The following is a 6,407-nucleotide window of genomic DNA, read 5'->3' on the forward strand; positions in this document are numbered from 1 at the left end:
TCCGCTTCCATGGTTCCATCCGCTGACAGATCCACTCCCAGATATCTAAAACACTTCACTTCCTCCAGTTTTTCTCCATTCAAACTCACCTCCCAATTGACTTGACCCTCACCCCTACTGTACCTAATAACCTTGCTCTTATTCACATTTACTCTTAACTTTCTTCTTCCACACACTTTACCAAACTCAGTCACCAGCTTCTGCAGTTTCTCACATGAATCAGCCACCAGCGCTGTATCATCAGCGAACAACAACTGACTCACTTCCCAAGCTCTCTCATCCCCAACAGACTTCATACTTGCCCCTCTTTCCAGGACTCTTGCATTTACCTCCCTAACAACCCCATCCATAAACAAATTAAACAACCATGGAGACATCATATATATATATATATATATATATATATATATATATATATATATATATATATATATATATATATATATATATATATTATACAATATTTTTAGTTAACCTTCAAATTGTCATAGAAAATGGTACAAGATCTTTTATAGAAAATGCGTAATTATACAGCATATACTACGAATATCTAACATACTTTTTCCACTCACCCTCGTCAGTAATAACTGCTCTGCCATCATTGAGATAATCTGTAAAATAATGTGAAGTTTCCTATTTCAAGCTAAGCATAATTATTCGAGTCACTACTTCGTTGGTGTTCGTGCGAAAATAGGCTTTCTAGATGTGAATGTCTAAGAACATTGATTAATTTTTGAAATAATACTTTTATTATCAAAAACTTATGAAACCCAGGGATTAGTGGTAGGTATTCCCGATCCATGTGTATGTTTTAGTAACTAAAGCGTTAACTCATTTTCCAGAATATCTGATGAATAAAAAAAATTGGAACTTAACATTTCTACTTACCAAAAAAATCAAAACTTAGGAGACCTGTCTTATGACCATAGAGTATCTTAACCTTTGGAACAATTAGCTAAAATGTCTCTGAAACTGTGATGCAGGGGAACTGCGAACAAAGGAGCTGGTGGAACTGTGATCCAGGGGAACTGCGAACAAAGGAGCTGGTGGAACTGTGATCCAGGGGAACTGCGAGCAAAGGAGCTGGTGGAACTGTGATCCAGGGGAACTGCTAACAAAGCGTCTGTGGAACTGTGAACCGGAGGACCTGTGAACCAAGGGATGTGTGATACTGAATCAACGGAACTGATGAACGAGAGACATGCGAGACAGGGGATTTGTGCAAATGTGAACCACAGGAATTGTAAATATAGATAAGCATGAATTACTTGACGTTTATCACGTTACGTTACTGATATATTATTCGAAGACTGAAGGGATCCAGTGACAAAAGAAGATCGGGTTAATCCAGAGAGAAGATATATTTCACGCCATTGGAAAGTTCTTCTCTACAAATGGGGTCATGAACAATGAAAATGGAATCAACTGGGGAATGTAACCCTTAAGTTCGTAAAATTCTTAAAGGCCAATAAATTTTCAATTACCTGTTTATTTTCTGTGCAGTTTTTTCGTTACTCCATGAACGTCTTATTGTGATTAATGGATTATCTATACAGATATATCTTGTGTTGCTTCTATGATACATTCTCTGCTCTCCAGGCTACACTGTCGCACTCGTATATATAACTAAAAACTCAAGCTGATGGAAGCCAATTGTACTGATTATGGTTATATCTACGGTCATCCCTTTCAGCTTAGAGAGAGAAGCACATAAAACGACAAGGACGAAGTGGATCATTCCACAATTTCACACGGGAAGACCAAGTCTATCATCAGACGTAACCCCATCGTGACGAGGATGGGATGTGGCGGCGGGCAAATTCGTCTGGGAGTGTGGCGGGTTAGAGGGGGGGACCTCTCACGTCAACCCCCACCAGCCCGACCCGACCACCTCCTCCCGCGCGGGCCAAGGAAAACAACGTCGCTCAGGTAACATCCTCCACACACGTACACACACACAGCTCATGTCCTCCAGTTCTCGCCAGGCTATCAAGTCTGAAGTGATCCCTATATCAGGAAATGCTACTCATAGGGCGAAGTTTGAATAGATTGTGCTTCGTCAATAGATCACAGTGGTGTAAACTTTACAAGTGCTGGTACTGGATGATAACGTTTAATCCTACTTCGCTGTGACAGGTTCACGTAAGATGTTTTCTTATTAAAGGCTTCAATCTTTTTTCTTTTCTTTTTCTTTCAAACCGGGACAACAAATGCGTGTTTCAAGTTCACTTCACCGATATAACCCACATAATTCCTCCGCGCGTCCACATCTGTCCTGTCGCCCAAATCGACCACCAAACACCTGTATAATACACTCCGTAAACACACCAAGCACCAGGAGCACTGACTGGCGACGCCACGGCCCGATTCCCTCACCGCACCAGACAACGGGCAGACTTCGTATCCTTCATACCATCCGGGAGATGACTAGCCTCCTCATCTAATTAGGGGATCTTTGTCATTACGCCTCGCTGCTTCATCCTCAGAGGGATTTGTGGTGGAAGAGTCACCGTGTCTCGCTCGCAATGGCTGGTCGTCTCCGGCCCTTTGTTAAACGTATGATTCTACAGCCATGAACACCGATGTTGTTGCTTATCCCCCAGTGTAGCTGAAGCCCAAGCTTTTGTTAGGAGGTGTTGCATTGAGGGGTCGCGAAGACGAGGCTTGTTACGTAAAGCGCAATACAGCATCTTGTCTGTGTGTGTGTGTGTGTGTGTGTGTGTGTGTGTGTGTGTAGGGTTGTGTGAGGCAGATCAACCCGTGATCCCCTCCTACCTTCAGCGATGTTCACCACCACCCTACCAATGGCCAAGTACCCGGGAGGGAGACTTCAGAACAAGCAAACAGTCGATGACCTCGCACGACAGCAACTACGACAGCGTTATCACCCTGCTGGTTAAGGAGTGGAGAAAACGCCCACATCACACCTGACGAAGACGAGTGCTCACAACATGACAGACGAGTCTGAGGACGAGACTGAAATGCAGCCGGACTTTTGGCTTTGTCGTCTTGACTGCTGTAGGGCAAAGCAGGGCGTGAAGCGTCTCACTGACTCGTGTGATTATCATACACTATTGTTATCTCCCCACTACAGCAGCTGAGGTGTAGCGGGAGGACGCAAGGGGATTAGGGGAAGGAGTATCATGGATTTAAGAGAAACCAAGAGAAAAATACGACCGTTATGGGAGAGGAGGTGTAGCAAAACAGTGTATAAGAGAAGACGAAGAAACAGTTCAAGAGGACAATGCTCGAGGACAAGGAAGGTGCCGACCCCAGGCAAAAGGGTAATGTGGAACAAGATTTGCTTTCGGCTCAAATGATGTAGAAAAAAATTAATATTTACCATGAGTCGTACGTAAATGTCATCACACGGACATTCTACCAAAGCTATCGGAAAGAGATCGAATAAAGTCTTAGGTTATACACTTAGTGAGAGCAGTTCATACCTGCTGCAAATAGACAAAACGTGATTAAGAAATGATGGTCATACGAAGTGTCCTTACCACCTGTCGGCCATACACACCTGCCCTCCAGTTCACGTCGTAACCTCAAAGGAATTTCAGACCTGGCTGTAAATATGAGATGCAGCCTTACTCATAACCACAACGGGGATCTACAGCTAAGAAAAAAAAGTATACAGAGAAATAATACTGAAATGAAGATGAGAAAAAGATGATTGCAAGTAATGTGTAAAGGAATGTAAGAAAAGTGAAGGCAGAGTGAGACAAATGGATGAGGATGATGAAGTAGAGGCAGGAGGAACGCAGGGAAAGAGCCACATTCCTGAAACAGTTAAGAGCTACAAGTGAGGCATGAGAGAGCTGCCTCATGCTGACGGGAATGAGAGCGTGTGTCGTCCAACCCTTCCCCCTCCCTCACGGTGCTAATGAGGCGGTGGTGAGGAGGGGAGTTCAGCAGAGAGACGGGATAACACTCATTTCTTAATTTCTCTCCCACGAAAATAATGAAATCATCTCTGCTTTTCGTTTTCCTGACTGAGGAGTCACGAAGAATATAGCTTCCACTTCTATGATTGAAGTGACACGGAGACGAATATATATATATATATATATATATATATATATATATATATATATATATATATATATATATATATATATTACACTTTTATCAAACAAGGTAGTGAGGGCAATGCAAGACTAAGTATAGAATAAACATAACGCTAATACTCTGTCCAACGCTTCCCACACGCGCTGGGAGGCGACCTTTCAGATGAGGAGGGAATGGCTGGCCTTGGGACTGACGGGGTGTTTTAAACCCCCCCATGCCTCGCAGCTGGTGCTCTCTCAAGTTATATCTGCGGAATGGCGAAGTCTGGCGTTCACTCCTGTCGAGTCGGAGTTATTCTTTTTTTTTCAGCTACTAATTTGTAGATTACGTAAGTAGCCTACTGTCCCGTTTGTGGCAGACTTCCGCTGTAGAAATATTGTAGTTATTTCACCTCAGGCTCAGCGATCTACCCTTTCATACGTGCATGTCTCCAAGCTTCTTCTTCTTCTTCTTCTTCTTCTTCTTCTTCTTCGTCTCTTCCATATCTCTTGAAAACTGATTAGTATACCCTTGCGCGCTCTTAAAGTTTTACGTTTTTTATTTTTCACTCGAATTTTCTATCGTCATCGGAAAAAAAAAAAAACTGAATACATCAGCAAGGTAAACGCTCCGCGGATTTAAGGTTGCTAATATTTACGTTGAGGAGGGTTGCTGGAGGAGGAGAGGAGGGAAACAGAGACAGACAGATACATTTACCAGAGTGTGGTCACATAGGCCGATTGTGAGGCTACAGAGCACACGAATAAATGGAGGTAAAAAAAAAAAAAAAAAACAGATCCAGAGTGTTTGGGGAACAGTCACAGCGGTCACGAATATGTGTAAGACAAGTAAGGATTTGCTCTCAATCATTAAGAATAGAGAACGACACACACACACACACACACACACACACACACACACACAACAAAACAAACTCCACCCAGAATATTTCTCGGCACAAAAACTTTTAGTTTCCCCAAAAACCCCAACACATACATAGTGTCCATTCATGGTGGTGCGTAGGACGCAAACATATATGCAGAATTATGCATCGGAAAACGCAAAATTATGCATCGGAAAACAATGAGGGGGCCAGCACCGTGGACTGAACAGCGGGCTGCTGCACAAGAGGAACTGAACAACCTCTCCTGACCCCGCCTTCACTCGAACTGGGAACAGCTGGCCACGACGGTGCAGATGTCCCCTCGAACAGCTGCGTCAGGTAAAGGAAAGCATGCCTGCTGTCGCAGACAGGTGGAATTTTCCTAATGTGGTTTCTTTGGTGGGTCAGGGGAGGAATGGCTGAGTACTGAAGGATATCTTGGCAATCTCAAGACTAATTCGTTCGTGGGACAAAGTAGTTCTCTCCTGCCCCGCTGGGAGCGTTGCGTCACAGAAAGACTGCTGGAGTTGACGTCTGGAAGGGGTGTACGGAGATGGCGCATGAGGACTGAAGTAACCATAGAGATGATGTTGGGAAGACATGTTCAAGGAGTGTCCCCGAGGTAGCATCTTGGACGTTTGGAGATGAAGTTTGAGGGTTTTTTTGTTACAGAGTCTTGCGTCTGGAAGGAATGTTGGAGGAGGGGGTGTCTTGATGCAGAGTTTCAGATGGTGTTTGGAAAGATTGTACTTTGGAGGGTTGTTATCTGACCTTTTTTTTTTTTGTGTGTGTGGGTAAGGAGGTTTGCAGGCAATGTTTGGAGAAGATGTGTGGTAGTAATATTCTTATATCATGCCTTTAGGGCAAGTCGTGGACGTTTGTTTTCATTTGTGTCAAGATGGAAGAAAGTAGTTCTGGAAGCAGGAAGTGAATAAGGTGTTTCGAGGCGGTATTTTTGAGGATGATGGTGTGTGTATGGTGAGCGATTAGACTTTAATAAGGTGTTTGGAGGCGGTATTTTTGGGGGAAGACGATGGTGTGTGTAAGGGTGAGCGATTAGACTTTAAAAGTCTTCGGAGACTGTGATGAAAATGTGACATTTCACCGTCCATTTTGGATGAAGCGTTGTGTTTACATGTGGCAGTGTGGGGGTGTCCAGTTTGTACCCGGGAGTTTGGTGGCTGTGTTTGTTGACCAAAAATACACTGGAGTCATTGTGAGGCAACAATGGTCAACTTTATGGTAAATATTTTGTTTGTCAGAGTTGTGGCTGAACCATGAGGAGCATAATGTATGTGGTATTTATGCAGGTATGGAGGGAAATAATAGCATGGGGAGGGTGGGTGGGTGGTGGTGAGGAGGGAGAAGGAAAGAATACAAATATCGAAATGTGGTTGATATTGAGGAGATATGACCGCTATTTCCCCTACGATGATATATATATATATATATATATATATATATATATATATAT

This window comes from Panulirus ornatus, chromosome 13 (assembly GCF_036320965.1).
Source record: "Panulirus ornatus isolate Po-2019 chromosome 13, ASM3632096v1, whole genome shotgun sequence".
In the NCBI taxonomy this organism is placed as follows: Eukaryota; Metazoa; Arthropoda; class Malacostraca; order Decapoda; family Palinuridae; genus Panulirus; species Panulirus ornatus.